Here is a 25,171-nt window from a genome sequence, read left to right on the forward strand (position 1 = left end):
AGGTTCCCCTGATCAAGTCATCACATGTCAAGGCCCGTCTGAAGTTTGCCAATGACCATCTGGATGATCCAGAGGAGGCTTGGGAGAAATTCATGTGGTCAGATGAGTTCCAAAGTAGAAATTTTGGTCTAAACTTCACTCGTCGTGTTTGGAGGAAAAAGAAGGATGAGTTGCATCCCAAGAACACCATCCCTACTGTGAAGCATGGGGGTGGTAACATCATGCTTTGGGGGTGCTTTTCTGTGAAGGGGACAGGATGACTGCACTGTATTAAGGAGAGGATGAATGGGGCCATTTATTGTGAGATTTTGAGCAACAACCTCCTTCCCTCAGTCAGAGCATTGAAGATGGGTCGTGGCTGCGTTTTCCAACATGACAACAACCCGAAGCACACAGCCAGGATAACCAAGGAGTGGCCCCATAAGAAGCATATCAAGGTTCTGGAGTGGCCAGTCTCCAGACCTAAATCCAATAGAACATCTTTGGAGGGAGCTGAAACTCCGTGTTGCCCAGCGACAGCCCCGAAACCTGACAGATCTAGAGGAGATCTGTGTGGAGGAGTGGGCCAAACTCACTGTTGCAGTGTGTGCAAACCTGGTCAAGAACTACAGGAAATGTCTGACCTCTGTAATTGCAAACAAAGGCTTCTGTACCAAATATTAACACTTATTTTCTCAGGTGTTCAAATACTTATGTTCAGCAGTTCAAGACAAATTCTTTAAAAATCATACAATGTGATTTCCTGAATTTTTTTTTTTTAATTCTGTCTCTCAGAGTGGGAATGCACCTACAATGTGAATTTCAGACCCCTCCATGATTTCTAAGTGGGAGAACTTGCAAAATCACAGGGTGTTCAAATACTTCTCTTCCTCACTGTACATCATTACATACCCTCTGTTCTCAGCCGCATAAGCAACTTAGAGAGCTGGGGGAGAAGAAGCAGAAGCACACTGGTCATCCCATTGAATGGCAGTGCAGGGGAAGGTGGTGTCAGCAGAAGTGTGATCATTGGAGCAGAGCAGGCTGAGTTCTCAGCACAGCTAGAAAACTGACCATGCTGTGCTCTCCTGCCTAATGCGGTCAGTTTTTAATAGTAAAGCACTGAACTGGCAAAAACACCAGGTATTTCACACAAAGGAAGCAATACAAAGAGAACAGGATATGTTTTCATACAAGTACATAGTACAGCAGGCACATATCAAGAATATGAAACATTGGGTTTACATACTGTATACTTTGTTATTTTTTTATTAAATAGAAATACATAAAGGAAATATGGATATTGCAGATGGGGCTTCAAAGTACAGTATACTAAAACATGAGAATTTTGCATTCTCACTTGGGCTAAAGCCTGGCTGCAAATGACTGCATTCATTTTCTGCACATGGGTTTCCATTTAGCCCACACAACAGCCGAAGTACTGATATCTCAATGTGAATGCCTTTGACAATGATCATATATAAAAAGACTAAAACATTTCCCCATGGGACTTTAAATGAGGCATGATATATGAATAATAAGTATCAATTTATTGAGTAGAAATTAGGCACATACACAAAGGAATTGTTTAAAATATCAATTCAGCCACATTGATATTTTAAACAATTCCTATATGTACTTTATGTGCCTGATTTCTACTCAATAAATTGATACTTATTATTCATATGTCATGCCTCATTTAAAGACCCATGGGGAAATGTTTTTATATATGACATGTATCGGGATGGAGGCATGGCACCATAGGTATCACGCCTCATTTAAAGTCCCATGGGGAAACATTTTTGTTTCAAGTGAGTGGATATAAAGTTGTGGTTTTAAAAAACAGAAAAGGCATTTTGACACTATGAAGGTTTTTTTTAATTGCAGTGTATTGAGTGGGAGTTGTGAAACATTGGTCTGTACCAAAGGAGGTAAAGTCAGAGAAGATCAGATTTTGAGGCTAAATGGATTCATAGCACTGCAGACCTTTTATAATAAAGGTCATGTAAATCTGTTAAGTTCTCTATATGGACATAATGCATTGGACATCATATTGAAAGAAATATAGTAATTCACAATGTTATGAGGGATAAGTAGAGATGAGGTTCAGGTTTGGACCAAGGTAAGATTCAGCCAAGCTTTAACTGTTCGGCATTGGTTGAACTGGTGAAATAAATGCTGTGTTTGCCTGCCTGTTGAACCAAACCTCCAGCTGCAGCAGGAAGCCAGACATTTAGCAGTGAAATTACTAACACTACTAAATGTGACGGCTTCCCACTCAAAACTCCTAGTGGCTTTAAAGCCAACAGCCTCTGCCATCTTAGCAACCAGTGACACATCTCTGGGCCCATTCATCTGCTAGGTGGAAGTTTTGCTGCCTGTAGCCGAATGTAAACAAATCGGTGAAGTTGCTGTCTGATCTCATTTCTCAAAAATGATTTGCTGGTGTGGGTTTGTGTTTGAGGTCAGTGGGCATCTATCATGATTGACCATAGATTTGCATCACCGGGCTACGTGATTGATTAGGGAATTACATCATGGGACTTTTCTTTTAATAAAAGACTTGTCAGTGTGTCTATAAACTTTTCTTTTTTTGTGAATGCGTAACCAGGAGTTTTACTTACCCCTTATTCATTCACATAGGAGTATTGGTATCTGGGGCCCCCTTTATTTTTAAAGGGGTTTTGTCAGGGATCCTGTCGCCGTGCAGCGGTGTGACAGATCCCCTTGAGTCGTGGCAGTGCAAGTGCGCAGGCGCGGGAGCATGTGGCAACGCATGCGCAGTAGCGCAGAAAGCTCGCGCATTCGGAGTAAGCGCACAAATCTCGTCAGGCGGGCTAATTAAACCTGCTTAGTAGTAAAATCACTGCCTTCTGGTCTACTACATTCCTGCATATATTTCTGATCCTGATACCTGTATTCTGCATTACCTGACTAAGAAAGAACTCCGCCTGCACTGACCCCGGCTATCCCTGACCATTCTCTTGCCTGCTCCTTTTGTACTTGATACTGACCCGGCTTGCCTGACTCTGCTATATTATCCTGCCTGCACCTGCACCTGACCTGCATCTTGTCGGCTACCATACTCATCTACCGCTGCACCCACGGCTCTGCATCTGGCCTGCATCCGGATCACCGCCATACCTGTCAGTCACCGCATCCACGCATCGGTGCTCGGTCTCAAGACCCGCATCGTGACTGCCGCCACACTTGCTCGCTGCTGCACCTACATTCCTGTACCCGCACCTGGCTTGTGTCCGGATCTCCTGGGTCCCCAGCTACCTGCTGACAGCTTTAAGATCTACACGGCACTCCTGCCACTCCTGGCTCCGCGCCCCTGTTTCCACTTGCAGGGGCTCCGAGCGGAAGCTGTAAGAGGACGCCCTCGCTCCACATCAGGCTCCCCAACCAGGTACGTGTCAGGTTTCCAGATTCTGGCAACTCCATCCTTACAAAACCTCGCAGGTACCCTCTCCTTGTTGAAGGCATGTGGCCTCATATGGTTCAGAGGGTTCACACTCTCTCCCCCCCCCACCCTGGCCAAAAAGGCTTCATGCTGAGTAAGGGTCTACTGTAAATTTTGGAGAAGCCCTACTTTTTTGGCTGTGTTTTGGTTGGATACCTCCTTAAAATCCATATCAGACCATCATCAAGGATTAGGGAGGGAGGAGTGCACATTGTTTTTTAAACAAATAAACAAATAGAAAAAAAATTGACCAGGGTTCCCCAAAATCCATAGCAGAACCATATCATAGATAATGGTCTGGTATGGTTTTTAAGGATGGACCTCATGCAAAAAAGAAGAAAAAATACGGCCAAGAAAGGGGTGGGGGGCAGCATGCTTGCCCCCCCCCCCCCATCCTCCCAAACCATGCTAGGCAACATGACTTCAGCATCAACATGAGGAGGGTACTTTGCCAAGAGGACCCCCCCCCCGTTCCCATGTTAATGAGGACAAAAGCCTCTTCCCCACAGCTCTGGCCCACTGGTTGTAGGGCTCTGTGTGGGGGGGACTTATCAGAATGTGGAAGCCCCCAGATACTGCAACTCTTACATAAGAAATACATAAAAAAGGTTACTTATTCCAAAAAGCAAACACCCTAACACTGGCACTTTTTGACAAAGATCTTATTTTTTTTAAAAAGTTCCACAATGTAAACCCATCATCAATCATGTCATCCAGAAATATAGATCCATGTCAATCATAATGAATGATACTTGCCAATCTGCCAAGTGAAGTCTGAGTCCAAGACAAGATAGAGATCAGGTGGACAGCAAACATACCAAGACACCAGGGAGAAGATGAAAAGAGTACACAAGCCAAGGTTAGCAGTAAGAGATAAGGATATAATGGAGTCATGAGGCAAGCCAGGTCAAGCTGAAAAAACTGGTAACAACTCAGCAACTTCTCTAGATTGTGCTGAGCTGTAAATAAGGAAATTGGTCACGCACAAGTCTTCAGGTGCAGCCATGAGTTAAAACGTCCTGACAAACCTTTTCACTCTTATGTGGTTTTCTGTAAAATAATTACAGTACAACAAAAGAAAACCCATAGTTGGTTTTGTGCTATTTTATGAATCCTTTTGACATTTATGAGCATTTTTACTATCTTTACAATACAATAATACATTTTTTTGTTCTAAACAAATAAGAATTATATAAAGCTTTTGTCTATGACACAGGATTCATGAAGTGCACTACAGAGCATTATAGATCCTCTAAAGAGAAAGCCCACGGAAGCTCTTTCCTTACAGATTTACACTCTCTCTCTAATTGAAAATCAGTATGGATCCATCTGAACAGAGCAGGCTGGGAGGGGGTGGTAAGAGGAAGAGAACTTCCTTGACTCATTCAGATGTGTGTGTAAATTGGAGCATGAGCTACTGAGCTCTGTAAACAAGTGGCATTGGTAGGGATAGACTGAAAATGTGAAAATGAGCCTAGCCTACTGATTTGAAATAAAAATACACAATGTGCAAATGATATGCACATGCAAAACTGCATGTATAACTGGCTAAAAAAATATTTTTACATTTAATTGTTATATTCCCTTTAGGAAAATGTTTTTATGGACCAATTCACATTTCTGTACTGGAGCTTGGCAAAACAAAATCCTTCATGCATCTAAAGATTTTTATTCCAGCCTTATTTCCCCCTTGCTCCAGCCCAAGTTAACTGTTAAAGCAGATGGACAAGCATGTTGGAAGCATGTTCAATTCATAAAAATCATGTTTGTACAGGGCTTGAAAAAGCCGCTCGCTCACTTGCCAAATGGGAGGAGACATTTCTCGGTGGCGAGTGGCTACGAGCGGCGAGCAAAGATGAAGAAGCATGGAGTGACATGCGCTCAAAGCCTCATTGTGAAGCCGAGTTCCGGTTTACAACTTCCGGTTTACGTGGCATCGCCATTACAGTGGCAGCGCCGCTGAGGGGACACGTGCAGGAGAGGTCCGCTCTCCTACACTGAGAGGAGACACCCTCTCCACCGCCGCTGGGGACTCGAGGCCCGCTCTCAACCACTGTGGGGGACATGAGGCCCGCTCTCAACCGCCTTGGGGGACACGAGGCCCGCTCTACACCTCCGCGGGGGACACGAGACCCGCTCTCCACGTCATGGGGAACACGAGGCTCACTCTACACTGCTTTGGGGACACAAGTAAGGACTTGAAATTTTAACCCCTGTGTTAGTATATTATAATACATGGTTGTATCAGCGGTGCATCAACTTTTTTAATACCTGGTGCAACCAGTAATATCATTGCAGCTATCAGTCTCTACAGAGCATCTGATTTGGCATTGTGAAGGGCTGTTATCACCACAAGTTAAAAAATTATTGTTGAATCCCCCAGTGGGCAAAGCATATGTAGTATTTAGTTCCATTCTGGTCCATGCTCTGGTGATACAATACACAACAATGATTTTTTTTTCATTTTCTTCTGGCTGTAGATCCAACCAAAGCTGAAGCCCAATTTATGGGTGATCAAAAGAAAAGAAGAAGGATGGGATTTTCCAGGTACCACTCAACAACACTGTTACAGAACGCCTCTCACCCCAACTGGGTGATTCCATCAGAGAACAGCTTCCTCGCCACTGGGACACAGGATCAAGGTATTATAGCCGGGCATAGCACCCAAGACTAGACGAGACTAGTTTAGATGCCAAACAGGAACTCTTTTGCACAGGTTTTTATACAATCCAGAAATAGGAGCAGTACCCCCACATGAACAATAAAGCAAATATTACACATTGAGATAAACATCCCACACTGATTAGGTAAGAGCTTGATCACAACAGAACTGCCAACAGCTAACAGTGATTTAATTAACAGTAAGCTAATCAACAGCCAGGCATTCAGACAATGATTTTTAATCAGGGAACCCACCCCAGACTGACTGGCAATAATCCCACACCCTGAATACACAAAGTACATTACACATGCTGTCTTTCAGGTGTTTGCTTTCACTTGTAAAATCTGTCCATCATAAAACCAAACTCATACAATATTCCAGCAGTCTGAACAGTGGAATTAGTTTATCTTTATAGATTTCTTGAGGGAGATTGTTGATAAATATTTCTGTCCCAAGTGGAGGAGCTTCTCCAACCCATATTAAAAAATACATAGAAAGATGCATGTCCTGTATGATGAGCCTCCAATGGAATCAGGTGAAGTGCAGAGAGGATAAACCCATTTAAATAGAAAGACAACAGGCCTACACAAGAAAATATAATAGACCCACTGGCAAACCATGGGCTCATAAAATATTTATGGCAATGTATAGTTATATTCATTACCTGTCAGACTAAGAGTGTCACAGGGTATAGCTTTAAGAGTCACACGGAAGATCATAGTAGATCAAATACAAAATTGCATGCACCAGGGTGCCAGGTAAAACAAGCCTGAACACGAAAATGCAATAGTAAACATACTAAGCCCACTGCAAGGGCATGGGTTCCAAAAATGGTTATGGCAGTGTATAGGTATACCCATTACTTACCAGACTTGGGGTATCACAAAGTCTGGTTTTAAAAGTCACACAGATTATTACAATAGATCCATGGCAATAACAGTACTGAGAACACCAAGACAAGCCACTTAGCAGGATCCCAGGGAGAACACAGCAACTAATCCATTAATATGGAAAGAAAAGAGCACAATGACCTAGTAAGAAAGCACAATATGATTATACCCACAGTCACTATTATTATTATTATACAGGATTTATATAGCGCCAACAGTTTGCACAGCGCTTTACAATATAAGGGAGACAGTACACTTACAATACTTTCCGTTAATGAAGGAATAGGAGGGCCCTGCTTGTGGAGCTTACAATCTAAAGGATTAAATATGGGTTGTTGGCTAAATGTCATTTAGCATTCCATAGACTAAACCGAAAAGATCATATAGTGCAGCGCTATTAAGATACAGTAATAATAAAATGCATTTAAACCGAGGCACAAAATGGATATTTCAGACATAAATAACACACGTGCTCTTTAAATAAACATGCAGATAAATTGGTGATCTATAATCATATAGTATTATCAAACTAATGATACCATAATCACTACACGTGTGTGATAACGTATGCTGTTCCCCGCACATCACACTCTACAGACGTGATTAGTGAATGTACAATAGTGACCAACAACTGAGGCAAAAAATAGAACAGTTCATAAATAATTATTTGTGCTCCACTCGTAAGGAAATTCATGCAGATGATAATAACGCATGTGATATCCGGTGATGGTGTCAACACACTCCTCCTTTGGCTAGATTGCCTCCTCACCTTAACTCAGTGACCCAATGGGCCGTCAGGCATCTAAGATCACTCAGGGATCTTACTCCAAGGGTAGGTATCCTCAGCGGACCTTCTGTGGACCCCTCAGCAGTGGATAGGTATTCAGGACACTCTGGGTATTTGCCAACCACTAGGTATACCACTCATCATTAACAATGATGAGCGAAAAAAGAATCTCTCCAGTGAATTTTCTACTCTCCTAATTTATAGAACCCACGGTGACACCTCTGCTGCCAGATCCAGCAATGTCACCTCTCTACTTCCTGCCCCTTGGGGACATTGCTGGATCTGGCAGCAGAGGAGTCACCGTGGGTTCTATAAAGTAGGAGAGGAGAAAATTCACTGGAGAGATTCCACTTCTGCTGAGGATAGCTACCCTTGGAGTAAGATCCCTGAGTGATCTTAGATGCGTGACGGCCCATTGGGCCTGCACTATATGATCTTTTCAGTTTGGTCTACTGTTTAAGGTTTCAGTACTGAGTGCTAGCAGCTTATAAGTATAGGGACTCCATAAAAGCGCAGGAGGAATTTTTCATTTATTCATTCCATAGACTTCCTGTCAAGATTTCAGCATGCAGATGAGGGGCTTCCTGGACCGCCTCGATGGTTCCAAACAGAATTGTTACAAAGACAGCACTGAATTTATCAAAAACTGTTTCCTAATAAAGGGCTAACAGATGGTCAGGTGCTTATAGCCAGCCAATTGTGATCAACTGGTCCCAGACTAATTAAAGCCATGTGGGTAACTAAAGAAGGAGGGGCTTGATTAGAGAGAACCGCCCCTTGTTTCCTCCCTGTCAGTCCAATCCAAAATGGGGCGCTAGTGGGAGGCCAATGGACCAGCCGCTGGGATCACCATAGGTGGTGAGCAGGGAGACAGCATCACTTGCAGTGCGCCGGACTTAATATTCAGTGTGATTACCAGTGCACAGTTTCAGATGGATATGCTCCACCATGTTGGATCAGGCGCCAGAACGCAGAAAGTCAACATGCAAGTGCCCACCAGGAACATGCATCAATCTGTACAATTACAAATATTAGTAATACCATCAACATAGTACCATAACATAGCATTGAAGATCTCTATATAATGATAACATTAACATTATAGATTTGAACATTTAATGTCAGTCATTAAAAATATTACATCTTTATTTATACACGGATATAAACAGCGCCATTTTTAAATTGGGAAACCATCGGATTACACTGATCTTGATGTGATCATAAATTTTAAGGGCAGAGGAGAGATCTAGAGTCTAGTAGACCCCAGATTTATCAGAAAAGAGTACTTGCCACTGCCTATTGCATCACCTATGGATAAAAATGTATGTAGTTCGTTGCTGTTGCATGGGCATTTGCCATTTTAAAGCATGTCATGTTTGGTATCTATTTACTCAGCATAACATATTTTATATTTTATCAAGCAATTGGTCAATATATTGTGTTTTTGTGCATTAAAAGTCAGGACTTTAATAAAACACTATCGTGTGAAACGCATCATCATGGCAACCTCTATGTCCCCAGCTGGCTCTGTTAACCAAGCCTTGTTTCATTGAGGATCCATGGTTCCTGTTCCAGCTGATTTGCGGTCCATCTGAGGTCACTTCTGGTGTGGGCCTGGACAACATTTCTGGTGCTCAGTCTTCACCAACACATGGTTTGGAAGCCAGCTGCTTACAAGATCTAAAAAGAGGGGTTTGTGAAAAGAGATTCACAGAAAAGCGGCTACATAATGAATAGAACGTGACACTCAGAAAATTTCCAAAAATTATGCTTTATTACACATATATAGATATGACATATGGGCATATGCCCTGGTTTACCATCACCTCAGTATGAGACAATAACATACAGACCTAAAACCATATAAAATGACATCAAGACCGGTCTAAATGCATGTGCAACAGAAAGAATGACTACAAGAGTCTAATACCTCTGCAGCGCAAGCACATAGGTGAACACTTCCATGGGGAGGTGTATCCAAAAATTGTACCATAAGTATACCATAATATAGAATATATAATAAATGACCATATCAATCTGATGAATCCCAATAAGGGAATCCAAAAATTATACTATGGATATATATGTATATCACATGTATGCAAGGCAGCAGCACAAAAAGCGTGAAGAAGAGAACAATAGGCCTAGGGCCTGTATGGAAAAAGACATAAATGTCCAATATATGATACAATGCATTCCTGTGCCAGCACACGTGGTTGGGGCCCATTCATCTGTAATATGAACAGCTGTATCTCATAGCTTTTGAATGAAAATAAGCCCCAGTTATTCCCAGGATGGGAGAAAAGATGCAAATAGCAACATACTGCTTGAAATGGTGTCTTCACCACTGTTTGTGGACTACACACCACCTTTTGTAGAAAAAACAACAAGACATATCCCAAGGTATCTTCTGCTTGTAGAAATATATATGGTGTTATATCTTGTGTCCTACATAAAGCACCATGATGTTGTTTTTTCTACAAAAGGTGGTGTGTAGTCCACAAACAGTGGTGAAGACACCATTTCAAGCAGTATGTTGCTATTTGCATCTTTTCTCCCATCCTGGGAATAACTGGGGCTTATTTTCATTCAAAAGCTATGAGATACAGCTGTTCATATTACAGATGAATGGGCCCCAACCACGTGTGCTGGCACAGGAATGCATTGTATCATATATTGGACATTTATGTCTTTTTCCATACAGGCCCTAGGCCTATTGTTCTCTTCTTCACGCTTTTTGTGCTGCTGCCTTGCATACATGTGATATACATATATATCCATAGTATAATTTTTGGATTCCCTTATTGGGATTCATCAGATTGATATGGTCATTTATTATATATTCTATATTATGGTATACTTATGGTACAATTTTTGGATACACCTCCCCATGGAAGTGTTCACCTATGTGCTTGCGCTGCAGAGGTATTAGACTCTTGTAGTCATTCTTTCTGTTGCACATGCATTTAGACCGGTCTTGATGTCATTTTATATGGTTTTAGGTCTGTATGTTATTGTCTCATACTGAGGTGATGGTAAACCAGGGCATATGCCCATATGTCATATCTATATATGTGTAATAAAGCATAATTTTTGGAAATTTTCTGAGTGTCACGTTCTATTCATTATGTAGCCGCTTTTCTGTGAATCTCTTTTCACAAACCCCTCTTTTTTGAATGCCTTTTTTGGCTACTGAATAGAAACCGAATATTGGGTGACATGATAACTTAACTGATAACCTCTTAACAATTACCTTTAGTATATGCTTACAAGATCTACCCTAATGTCTACATTAACTGCCAATTGGAGCAGATCGCTACATTGCAGCATACATAGCGGCATCACTGATTCACCATCTCTATGTTATCTGTCTCAGCCTACTCACTAATTATACAGCGAACCCATATGTCATTATTTACCTCTGCCACCAGCACGGTCCAGAAGTCACACTGAATAATCCCCTGTGATTAAGCTGTTTCAAAAATTGACTGCTGTTACTCTACAATTTTTTTTATGATTTAGTAAACTTTTATTCGTATTGGATTACATTTGTCCTGATAGCAATATTGTGATTGCACTTAGACACTCTAACTGGTCTAGCACCACCTTGTGGCCTTTATCCGTAGTGCTCGTCTTTAGTTCTTTCTATGTATACTATCACGCAGACCTACATTATATTTTTCTATTTCTTACTTCTTTGTAATTATTTTTATTACAGATCTGACCTAATACTATCGGTATATGTTATCTTTGTTAAACTTTTTACTATGGACAATCATCTACCAAACCTATGTTCATTGTAGATATGATAATCAATATGTATCTCCTAGATTGTAAGCTCTAAGGAGCAGGGCCCTCCAACCCCTCATGTATTGCATTGTATTGTTATTGTACTGTCTCATGTATTGTCTCCCATTGTAATATACAGCGCTGAGCGAACTATTGGCACTTTATAAATACTGTATAATAATAATAAATAATAATAATATAACTTACATCTAATATACTGTTATTATATTGCCATACAAACCACATTTTGCAATGTTTTTTGGTAACATCTTATTTATAAAACTCCAAAAAACTTATTGCAAAACAAAAAAAATAAAAAAAAGTAATTATTATTATTATATACAGTATCTATTGTTTACCATAATATATATGAATAAAAAAATACTATAAAAAAATATACAAAAAAACTAAGCTTAAAATAATCTAAATAATAATAGAAACTATAGTAGTTTCCCATGGTGGTTGCATAATAAGTCAGTTTTTGATTAATCAGATCGTGAAAAGCTGCTTAGTGTTTTAGTCTGTACTGTTCCTATTAAACATAATTTGCATATCATCTAATTTTAATCATATAGTAATGACTGTCATCCAAGTAATGAGGACATACAAATTTTATTCAGACTTCTAGATGACTATTAGTAAACACTAAGCAGTCTTTATATATTGCACAGTCTCAAGCACTATTATGTGCTAAAAATGCAATTGACTTTTGTGTATTTTTAAATTGGGCTGTTGTAATCTGCATTGTGTTATTAAGATGTTGATCCTATTAAATAAAATATTTATAGTTGGACCAAAAAAAAAGACATTTTTGGCTTTAATACAACTGTTGGCGCCAATAGCAAGATCTCCCCACACTAGTTTGTGCCATCTCCCTCCCTTTCCTATAAGGTCATAGCAACACAGCAACATAGATGTCATCCCTTTTATAACTGAATTCCCCAGTTATCAATATGTTCTATATGGCGTATCCATCAAGAGAGCATGTCACTGTATTTTGGACTCCTGCATCTACCCCGAGCCCCCGGCTCATGAGGCTCATTCACATGGGCTACTGGGGAACAGGAACAATAAAATTGGCATTACCATCCCCCAACCACCCACTTAAAGAAGAGCATGCAGCCACTCAGGCCTCTACCAATGTAAAAATTAAACAGCATGTCAGCATGTTTCACTTTGGTGAAAAGCATCTGTACATAGGTGGGTATTCAAGGCCATTTCACACCAAAACATGGTGCTTGAAACCCATATTCATGCGTGTTTCCTGCACTGCATTTAAAATGCAATGCCCTTGGAATCTGCAGCAAATGTCAATGCAATGCTAATGTCACCCCAAATGTAGGTTTCAAATGCCGTGCATTTGCTTGCACCAGATCACGTGGTACAGAAGTACCATGCGATCTGGTAGCTCTGGATTTAGTTGATTTATTGCATGCACTACTTTTGCTGTCGTCCGGAGGAATTCAAATGAAAGTACTTTGCACCCAGATCGTACACAGGAACGCACAATGCATTCCTGTACATTTCATGGTGTGACCCAGCTGTTAAAATCAACAGGTTTTTCATGTGATTGGATAATCAAAATAAATATTTACATATTTTTGGGTGAAGCTTCTGAGCTACTTTAGTATACCATCCCAAGTATGTTTCTTACACAGCAACCTGTGACTATCAGTGTCCTAAATGAATGGAAGTTGAGTACCACAACTGGCACATGTGGCACTTCACTACCATAAAGGACATCTACCATGATAAAAACAGGAAGGCTGCCATTGCCAATGCCCTTTCCTGGCTGCAATGCTGATCTCTTGGGTTAAAAATTGTCACAACTTGTGATATGCATGCTAACTATTGTTAGTTTAGGTCTCTGTATACTGCTGTCATTTGCACTGTTTATAAATATTAGCATGACAACACATTTCATTTCAAGCACAAAGCATTTCATTTTCTCTATTTTAACTCTGTCAATTTCAATATCACCAGTGTGGAAGGCGGGATTCTAATTGCCTTAGTTATCTTGTTTTTGTATTATTACACAAATAAAGATTTATTATTTAAATCAATATAAAGGAATTGTATACAAATAATAAGGCACATGTCAATTTGTATTTCTATGCATTTGGGGCATTTAAATCTGAAAACGTTATACAATAACAGTTCCTGTCTAGCAAAACGAATGTTTAATATGATTATAGCAAGCAATCATTTTAACACTGGCAGGTGATAAGGGGAAAAAGAAAATGAACAATATTAGTTACAAAACTGTTTCTGAACATACTATCATCTTATCATTTATTAAACCCACAGGCACAATATAAGCTCATCCTATTCAAAGAGCAGCAATTCAGCAACCAAATGCAAGCAGACATACAGGGAAAAGAATGGTGGAGGGAACATTGACAGAATGACAATGATACGTAAAAGTAATGTATATACATAAATATTCAGGTGAAAATGAAATCATTTGTTTCAGAGGAAGGATGAGGGACAAAGAACATACATTTCCCCTCTCTTAAAGGGTAAGGAAACATTTCAGCAAAGTATGCTTACCCTTCACCCTTTAACCCTCTTGCCTCTGTGGCCCATGACAATGTTTACATCCTTTCTGACGACTTCTATGGGGCTCAGAGATGGAGCACCAGCTAATCATATACAAGTCTACAAGTCACAGAGAAGTCTATGAGGCCAAACTGTGCACTTGTGATCATTGGATGAATAAGCTATTAAGGGATGTATACGGCAGCACAAACTAAGCAAGTGGAGAGATTTTTCTTTTCTTCTGTGTCCTCCAACCTGTCCATATAAAGGGATGGATGTAAAGGGTTAATTCCATTGCCCAGTCCCGCCTTTGGCATTATTACTGAAGCTGTTCTATGCTGCAAATTGTTATGACTAGGGCCCAGGTGGGGGCTGAAATGCGTCAACCTTGCTTTGTATCAGATCCCTCTCTGTGTTTTAATGGATTTTTAATAAAGATTCTTTGGACTTATTCTATCATGTTGCCAGACCTTTTTCTGTCTTATATTGTGGAACGGAGGCACAGGTACCTTACTTTGTTCAGTTTTAATATTTACATTCTGAGGACTAGCACCTTTTTTCTGCTGTTTGAAGTGGGAAGATTTGGGGGAGAGGGTGAGTGACAATTGCATAAGGGAGTAAGTGGAAATGGGTAGGTATTTCTTATTTAACCACTTGCAGTCTGGCCGCTGTATATAAACGGCCAGACGGTGGCAGTCCAGGGGTGGGTTGCCGTTCACAAATGGACTGGGAGCACTCAGCACCACGATCCGTTGCCCGCTGTGTCCTCCGGACACAGTGGAACACCGATCATCATACGGGACCTCTGAGCGAGGTCCCGATCATGTGATAACTGATTGGCCAATCAGTGATCACATGCAGAGTAGTAAGCAAGATATCACTTCTGACATCATTGCTTACTACGTGTGAAATATGTGAATGATCAGAGAGGTCACATGGTACAAGGCTATTCACAACAGCCTTGTGCCATGTGACAAGCTGTGACCAATTACAGCTCACACAGTATTTCTCAATGGCTGCAAGAATGCAGCCAGAGAGAAGGAGAAATTATTTCTTTTACAGCCTCATTGGGTGTAAAAGCAATCAGTGTAAAAAAAAAAAAAATCTTCATCACCCCCCACAAGTAGTACAGTGTCCCCATGGTGACACTGTACTGCAAGGGTGACAGTATGTAAAAAAAAATAATAATAATAATAATATACAAAAATAAAGTAAAAATGTAAAAATAAATTAACAAAATTATAATTTTTGGTTATAAACTAATTTGGGTTATTTTTTTTTTACTAAAAGAATAACTGAATAAATCTTGGCCAAGATTTATGATGAAATATTATTTATTTGCAAAATTTGAAAAGAGAAAAATACTTTTTTCAAACTTTTGGGATTTTTTCATTTATATAGCAAAAAAAAAATTAAAATCCCAGTGGTGAATAAATACCACCAAAATAAAGCTTTATCTGTCTCAAACGAATGCTAAACATTTCATATGATAGGTCCAAAAAAGAATCTACCCTCTTTAAACAAATAGTCTACCTATATGTGCAACAACAAAATTTTCCCCATATAGTTATATACTAACACAAAGTCATAAAGTCCAGTGTCTCAGTGATCCAAAACAAATAATAAAAGTCCAGTGTCTCGATAAAAAAGAAAATAGTAGAACTAAAAAAGATGTATTTCTTGCAGTGTTGATTGTTGTGAGAAAACCTCAAAAATAAAGAAACTCACAATAGTGCATTACCATAATATAATCAAAGAAAAAAAAAAAATAAATTATATATATATATATACACCTATATATACGTATACATGCACACACAGATGTGTATCAAAAGATTGTGCAACATTAAGTGATAAAAGAATAGTAAACACTTGTGAAAACCTTCCAAAAAAGGTAATAAAACACTCGTGCTCATAAATTATGAAATCCTGAAGTGATCCACTCAGTGAGATTCCTACCCACACGTGACACTTCTAGTGAGTAAGGCCAATATACCCTTACCAACAGTAGAAAGAACCCACGCCTTAATCATATATTATGTAGAAATCCTCCAAAGGAACTTTATCCTCCTCTCCTCCTTCACTTTTTGTTAGGGTGATGTTAAAATGTCATCCACATTCACAGATCTATGAAGCATGACGTACCTCCATATATATTCAGAATTTTAATGAATCTGCTTGCATTTAGAGTTAAAAAATTAGCGGTTTGGACAAACCCCACTAAGTGGGGATTACCAGGCAGTTCCCACAGTTTCCCAGGCAGTTCTCACACGAGTATCCAGCGATTCCCCAACAAAGATGGCCGCTGTAATACTTCCGGTTCCTGCTCCTTGCGTATGACGTCACTTCCTCTTGACGCGTTTCGTCACATCCGGGACTTAATCATAAGAGAGATTATGATTAAGTCCCGGATGTGACGAAACGCGTCAAGAGGAAGTGACGTCATACGCAAGGAGCAGGAACCGGAAGTATTACAGCGGCCATCTTTGTTGGGGAATCGCTGGATACTCGTGTGAGAACTGCCTGGGAAACTGTGGGAACTGCCTGGTAATCCCCACTTAGTGGGGTTTGTCCAAACCGCTAATTTTTTAACTCTAAATGCAAGCAGATTCATTAAAATTCTGAATATATATGGAGGTACGTCATGCTTCATAGATCTGTGAATGTGGATGACATTTTAACATCACCCTAACAAAAAGTGAAGGAGGAGAGGAGGATAAAGTTCCTTTGGAGGATTTCTACATAATATATGATTAGGCGTGGGTTCTTTCTACTGTTGGTAAGGGTATATTGGCCTTACTCACTAGAAGTGTCACGTGTGGGTAGGAATCTCACTGAGTGGATCACTTCAGGATTTCATAATTTATGAGCACGAGTGTTTTATTACCTTTTTTGGAAGGTTTTCACAAGTGTTTACTATTCTTTTATCACTTAATGTTGCACAATCTTTTGATACACATCTGTGTGTGCATGTATACGTATATATAGGTGTATATATATATATATATATATATATAATTTTTTTTTTTTTTTTTTTTTTGATTATATTATGGTAATGCACTATTGTGAGTTTCTTTATTTTTGAGGTTTTCTCACAACAATCAACACTGCAAGAAATACATCTTTTTTAGTTCTACTATTTTCTTTTTTATCGAGACACTGGACTTTTATTATTTGTTTTGGATCACTGAGACACTGGACTTTATGACTTTGTGTTAGTATATAACTATATGGGGAAAATTTTGTTGTTGCACATATAGGTAGACTATTTGTTTAAAGAGGGTAGATTCTTTTTTGGACCTATCTTTGAGTTTGAGCTTTCAGGGGTTGAAAGTTTTTTCCAATTTGGAATTAGTGTAGGTGTAAGGGTGTTTTGTTATCATTTTCACATTGTATTTATAAACATTTCATATGAGTAAAGTGTTGCATTACCGCACAATTGTCATTCAAAGAATGATAGCGCTGAAAGCTGAAAATTGGCCTGGACAGGAAGGGGGTAAAAGTGTCCAGACTTGAAGTGGTTAAATGTTTCCTTACCCATCAACAAAGAATGAACATTTTACTTAGCTATTTGTCAGATACAAACTACTGCTAACCTCAGGCGGGTAGTGCTGGGGTTTCCTATTAGAAAGTCCAGCATGCTTAGTAAATTGAATGTCATATAGTTGCCTTGTTATAAATATTTGTCAACTTACCCCCCCTCTAAAAAAAAAGAGAGTCCAACCTTTTACATAGGTTCTTCCAGCTTAATGCAGATTCACTCTTGGCAGCAGGTTCTCCTGATAGAATACATGCAAAATTTAAGGATCTCCCGGATTGGCTGACATTGTAACCTACAGTTGATTACACCATCCAGGAGATATTTTGTCACAAGATAAGTAGTTATTGGGGTTGATACATCAAATAAAAAGTAAGTAAATAAAAGTGGAAAAGAAATGGAACAAAAATCAGTCATTATGATTGGTCATTGTGGATCACTGCTCCACCTTTTTGCCCTTTTTTTTTTTTTTTTTAAATAAATCAGCGGAATTGTGTTATTCAGTTCACTGGCTTCTACTTAAAATGGAAATGGTTTATGTTTTGTTTATCGCATTGCAAAAAATGGGATTTCTTCTAATGAATCCCATGCAGTATCTGTGATGCATAAAAACTGGCATTATTTCTGTGATTTTCCACTAGTTAACACCAATTTGATTTAGACAAGAAAATAAGAGTTAAAATGAGCTATTTGAAGACTTTTTATTCCTCCTCTAAATCAGAACCGACTAGAAGGTGGTCATGAACTAATCATCAGCTGATTCACTAAACTACTTATTCCGGAAACTGTCAGACAGTTAAAAATAAACCAGTCACATAATTGAAGGACAAGAAGTTTACCACTGCAAGCACCTGCAACAAATGTTAGCAGAGCAGAAAAGTAAACCGCATCTGTTATAAATAGTAAGTTAGAATCTGACAGTAGGTAAACACACCTAAATTCATTTACTCCAACAAAGTTGATACATTAAACCTTAAAGTGTTACTAAACCCAGGACCCTGCATTCACTCAATCTGATCTTCCACAGTATACAGGAAACATGAAAATTGAATCATTTCAGTAAATATAAACTGCTAAATACATTTTCTCATCAGCAGTTAGAGCAGTCTTGTGACTTCTATCAATGTCCAGCAGAGCACATGTTAAAGCTTCTAGGAGGAGTTTTCATTTTGCTCTAAGAGGATGCAGAAACCCTGACCTCTGTCTGTACAGTGCTGATTGGCCCTGTGCTGATCACATGCACTTTCCCAAGAAAAAAAAAAACTCTCTAGCAATACACACCAAACTGAGCATGTGCTGTGCACAGAAGAGAGGTACAAAACAGCATGTCTCCAAAGTAAAACACACACAGAGCACACAGTAAAAAACACACAGCATGCAGTTAACCCGTTGATTGTCCCAGATGTTAACCCCTTTATGCTCAGTGTCATTAGTACCGTGTCAGTGCTTTTTATTAGCACTGATCACTGTCTTAGTGTCACTAGGGATGTCAGTAGCAGTTAGTCAGTTCCTACCCAGTGTCAAAATGCCTGCCGCAGTCCCGCAGTCCCACTATAAGTCACTGATCGCCACCATTACTAGTATAGAAAAAAAAATTCCATTTGTAGACACTATGGGGTTTATTTACTAAACCTGGTTAACTCAGAATCTTGGGCACCTGTGCATGGTAGCCAATCAGCTTCTAACCTTAGCATGTTCAGTTAAGCTTCAGCAATAAAACCTGGAAGCTGATTGGTTTTTATGCAGAAGTGGACAAGATTCTGAGTCAACCAGGTTTAGTAAATAAAGCCCTATAACTTTCATGTAAACCAATTAATTTACAGGTAAAGACATGTAGCACAATACATTTTGGCCTAAATTTATGACGAAATCTGATTTTTTTACATTTGTATTGGATATGTTTTATAGCAAAAAGTCAAAAATATATTTTTCTTCTTAATTGTTGGTTTTTTTATTTATACCGCAAAAAATAAAAAACGCAGAAGTCATCAAATACCACCAAAAGAAATCGCTATTTGTGGGGAAAAAATTACATAAATTTAATTTATATACAGGATTACATGACCGCGCAATTGTCAGTTAAAATAACACAGCTCCATATCGCAAAAAATGGCCTGGTCAGGAAGGGAATTAAATCCTCTGGAGGGCAACTGGTTAAAGAATTTTGATGCACACAAACACAATATAATACCCATTTATATAAAATATAAAAGATGTCACACTTTAAAACATGTCACACTATAAAATTGCGTATGCCTATGGAATGGCTCCAAAGTACAGTACCTAAAATTCTCTGTAGGCGATGCTTTAACTATTTGCACTCCTGAGGATTTATCCCCCTTAATGACCAGGCCTCTTTTTGCTACTCTGCGCTGTACTAATTCAACTGATAATTGCCCAGTCATGCAATGCTGCACCCAAACAAAATTTATGTCCTTTTTTTTCACACAAATAGAGCTTTCTTTCGGTGGTATTTGATCACCTGTGCGCTTTTTATTTTTCACGCTATAAACAAAAAAAGACCAAAAATTTGAAGAAAAACAATATTTTTTACTTTCAGCTATAAAAAATATATAGTAAACTCAAAGTTAGTTATAAATGTAGGTCAAAATGTATTCTGCTACGTGTTCTTGGTAAAAAAAAATCCCAATAAGTGTATATTGATTGCTTTGTGTGAAAGTTATAGCGTCTACAAACTATGACATAAATACTGTAATTTATGCCATTTTTTTGCTATGCAGCACTGCGCTAGTTTAACGGACAATTGCACGGTCATGCAATACGGTACATAAATTAAATTTATGTCCTTTTTGCACACAAATAGAAAACATTTTTTTTTAATAAAACAATATTTTCTTATTTCAGTTATAAAAAATACTAAAGTTTTGTCATAAATTTAGGCCAAAATGTATTCTGCTACATGTTTTTGGTTAAAAAAAATCCCAGTAAGTGTACATTTATTGCTTTGTGGGAAAGTTATAGCGTCTACAAACTATGGTATAGATAATGGAATTTACACAGGTTTTACTTTCTGACTGCTCATCACATTTCTTGAGGTGCTAAAATACCAGGACAGTACAAACACCCTCAAATGACCCCATTTTGGAAAGTAGACACCCTAAACTATGTGTTGAGAGGCATATTGAGTCCACGTAAGATTTATTTTTTTCCACAAGTTTCTGGAAAATGACAAAAACATTTTTTTTTTTAAACAAAGTTGTCATTTAAATTATTTATTTCTCGCACAAGCCATGGGTATATGTGGAATTACACCCCAGAATACATTCTGCTACTTCTACCGAGTATGAGGATACCACATGTGTGAGGCTTTTTGGGAGCCTAGCCACATACAGGAGCCTGAATCCAATGACCACTTTGAAATCCTGAAGGTGCGTAACTTCCTAATTTCATTTCCTGACTACCTATCACAGTTTCGAAGGCCCTGACATGCCAGGATAGCACCAAACCCCCCCAAATAACCCCTTTCTGGAAAGTAGATACTCCAAGGAATTTAAAAAGAGGCATGGTGAGTATTTTGCAGATCTCATTTTTTCTTACAAGGTTTTGAAATATAAAAAAGAATAGAAAAAATATGTTTTTTTTTTTTACTTCATTTTACAAAAACTTGTGGCAACAAATGAGATCTGCAAAATGCTTACCATGCTTCTTATCAAATTCCTTGGGGTGTCTACTTTCCACAAATGGGTCATTTGGGGGGGTTTGGTGCTATCCTGGCATTTCAGGGCCTCCGAAACTGTGATAGGTAGTCTGCAAGTGTAATGAGGAAATAAAGCCCTTTAAAAGCCTGAAGGTGCTTATTGGATTTTGGGGTCCTGTACTCAGCTACACTGCCAAAACGTCTGTCACATGTGGTACCCCCATACTCAGGAGAAGTAGCAGAATGTATTTTGGGGAGTAATGCCACATATACCCATGGCATGTGTGAGCAGTAAATCATTTGTGACAATTTTGTGTAAAAAAAAAAAAAAATTTTGTAATTTTCCAAAAACTTGTGGTATAAAAATAAATTCTTCTGTTGATTCAACATGTCTCTCAGCAAATAGTTTGGGGTGTCTACTTTCCAAAAAGGGGTCATTTTGGGGGGTGGGGGCATTTTATGCCCAGCATTAGAAGTTTATGCCACACATCGCTCACTCTTCTAACCACCTGAAGATCAAGCCTTTTCTGACACTTTTTGTTTTGAAACAAATCAGTATTTTTTGCTAGGAAATTAATTTAAACCCCCAAACTATATATATCTTTTTAAATCAGACACCCTAGTGAATAAAATGGTGGGTACTACAATTTTTTATGGCACATGGTACTCACGCAGCGATTTTTCAATCGCAATTTTTTTTAAAAAATACACTTTTTTTACTTTTAATGCACAAAAACACAATATATTGGCCAATTATTTGGTAAGATAGAAAAGATGATGGTATGCCAAGTAAAGAGATAGCAAACATGACATGCTTTAATACTGTGCATGCCCCGTACAATGGCAACAAACTGCATACATTTTTAATATCCATAGGCAACGCTTTAAAAGCTACCATTTTAGATTTACAGAGGAGGTCTAGTGTTAGAATTACTGCCCTTGATCTGACATTCACGGCGATACCTCACATGTATGGTTCAACCGCTGTTTACATACCGGCACAGGGTCAACGCTTGTGCACACAGGTGTGCGTGCATGGGAGGGAAGAGTTCTTTTTTTAAGTTTTATTGTTTTTTTCTTAATTATTTTTACACTGTACCTTTCAATTTTTTTTTTAGCACTTTTAATGCTATCACAGGGAATGCAAATATCCCCTATAACTTCAATGGGCATTGTCATATATTCTTTTTTTGAGAAATCTAGGGTCTATAAGACTCTAGATATCTCCTCTGCCCTTACATTATCTAATAAAACCAGGATCGGTGTGATCAGATGCTTTCCCAATTTACAAATCCCAATTTATATCCTGCGAAACTGCTCGTAGCTTCCGAATTCTTAGACTATAGAGATGATTGGCACCACTCTGGTCTCCAATCAGCTCTATGGTCAGCTGGCAGAAACACCGGCATTCTCAGGTTCCCCCGATGGCATGGGACTGCCCGAAAAGGCCGTGGAAGGCAGCGGGGGAGGGGGGCATCATATCCTGCTGCTTGTAAAAGCAATCCTGAAGCTAATTAGCCACTAGGATTGCTTTTACATGAAAGCTGATCGCCGGCTGAAAAAAACAATACCAGGATGATGCCTGCAGCTGTAGGCATCATCCTGGTATAACCATTCAAACCAGTACATCGCTGATCCTTGTTGGGTGTATATGTTATTTTATTTTTTTTTTGTATGCAGCCTATGGACTGAATGAAAAGAAGAGAAGAAAGCACCCACTTCTAATGGTCATTAGGTCACACTTTGCCACATGCGCTAGTTCCAAGATTGTACAAATGTCTAAATAGTGACACGCTTGAATAAAAATTGTCCAAGTATAAGTGGTACCCCATATGGAAAAAGGATGACACCAAGTCCCTAATATCTTGTCACTGCTCCCCATGTAGTCTGGGCATCCGAGGGCTCCACTTGACTATCTTTTCCCTCATAAATCCTAAACTTATAAGTATAGCCTGTTGTCCTCTCACAGGTCTTCTACATCTTGACCTCATATCTGGCACACTTGCTGGGGAGAAATTGTTTGAATGCAAGGCGGCCAGAAAAATTAATCAGGGACTCATCAACACAGACGTTTTGCTGGGAAGTATAGACATCTGCAAATATTTGGTTAAGGTGATTTGCGAGGGGCTGAGTTTTGTGGAGCCAATCAAATTCAGGGTCACCCCGAGGATGACAGAGTGTATTGTCGTTGAAATGCATAAAACACATTATACTCTCATATCTATGCCTGGCCATGGCAGCAGAGAACACGGCATATGATGAATCAGGTCTGCGGACCAATACAACTGCAATTCACTTCTTTTAGTAATGCCTATGTTGAGGGTTAGGCCCAAAAAAAATGTAAATTCGGAAACTGTAATTTCCATGCGACTGGTATGGCAAGGTTTGAATTTGGGTTGACGCTATAAATTGTTGTGCATATAAATAGCTTTGATCCACAATCAACGCATACAGATAGTCCATGAAAAACAGCTCCAAAAATCAAGGAGAGTAGTTAAATTTGCTATTTCCACCTGAATTCCGGGTTGGGCAGTGAATGGGGGAAGTACGGGTGCTGCAGAATTTGTGGGCTGTCAATCGGGATTTGCAAGCACATCCGGAAGGATACAGGAGTTCTATGGGCCTGTGTGCGAATTCTTGGTGGCTGCGGGACAATACTTGTGCTCGTCACTGCACCAGCTTGTACTGGACTTATGGGACTCGCCACATCACCAAGTCATACTGCAGTGCTGGTATGATTATTATTATACAGGATTTATATGGAGCCAACAGTTTGCTCAGTGCTTTACAGTATAACGGGAGACAATATAGCAACAATACAATTCAATATAGAGGGTTAGGAGGGCCCTGATCCTGGGATCTTACAATCTAAGAGGTATGTGAAAGACCAGGATGTACTAGGCCACTAGCACTCGCCAGTTCACCAAAAGGTAGCGTGGCACTAGTACTGGCACTCTGCTGCATATGAGAGTCCTCAAAATTTACCAACAAGTGCTAACAGAGATCAGGCCTGATTCTGCCAACACTGCGGTTTTGTGTGCAATGTATCAAGTGATAGTGACCTACTGACAAAGCACTTGCTGGTGGAGAAGGGGGGGGGTAAGCGTAGGGGTTAAACGCAGGTGCCAAGGCTGATCCCGCTAATGCTGTGTTTTTGGGGACACTATACTAATGTGAACACTGGTATAGTGCTGATCTGATCAAAGATATTGACCCGTTCAGACACTATACTAGCAATGGAGGTTTATTGTGCTTGAGCGTGTTCCTGGCAATCAAGGGGTTAAATGTGATGACTGGTGTACTGACGGGCAATCTGACGCTATCTGGGAGGGGCATGAAAACCACGGGAGCGCAAATCATGTGTATATATATATATATATATATATATATATATATGTGATTTTGCACTCCCATGTCGCCCTGTAGCAGTATTTCTGCTATAGGGTGGTCAGGAAGCGGTTACAGAAGTGGTTTGTGCTATGGCGCTGCGTTACTTTAACTGACAATTGCGCGGTCATGCAACACTGCACTCAAATTAAATTAATGTCTTTTTTTCCCACAAATTGAGCTTTCTTTCAGTGGTATTTGATCGCCTGTGCGTTTTTTATTTTTTGCGCTATAAAAATAAAAGGCTGACAATTTTGAGAAAACAAACAATATTTTGTACTTTTAGCTATAAAACATGTCCAGTAAAAAAATGTAAACATCAAATTTCGTCATAAATTTCAGCCAAAATGTATTCTGGTACATGTCTTTGCTAAAAAAAAATCCCAATATGTGTAAATTAATTGGTTTATGTGAAAGTTATAGCGTCTACAAATGGCGGGAAACATATTTTCTTTTCTATACTAATAATGGCGGCGA

The sequence above is a fragment of the Staurois parvus genome, unplaced genomic scaffold (assembly GCF_062004578.1).
Source record: "Staurois parvus isolate SC_StPar_1 unplaced genomic scaffold, SC_StPar_1.0 ptg001045l, whole genome shotgun sequence".
Taxonomy (NCBI): domain Eukaryota; kingdom Metazoa; phylum Chordata; class Amphibia; order Anura; family Ranidae; genus Staurois; species Staurois parvus.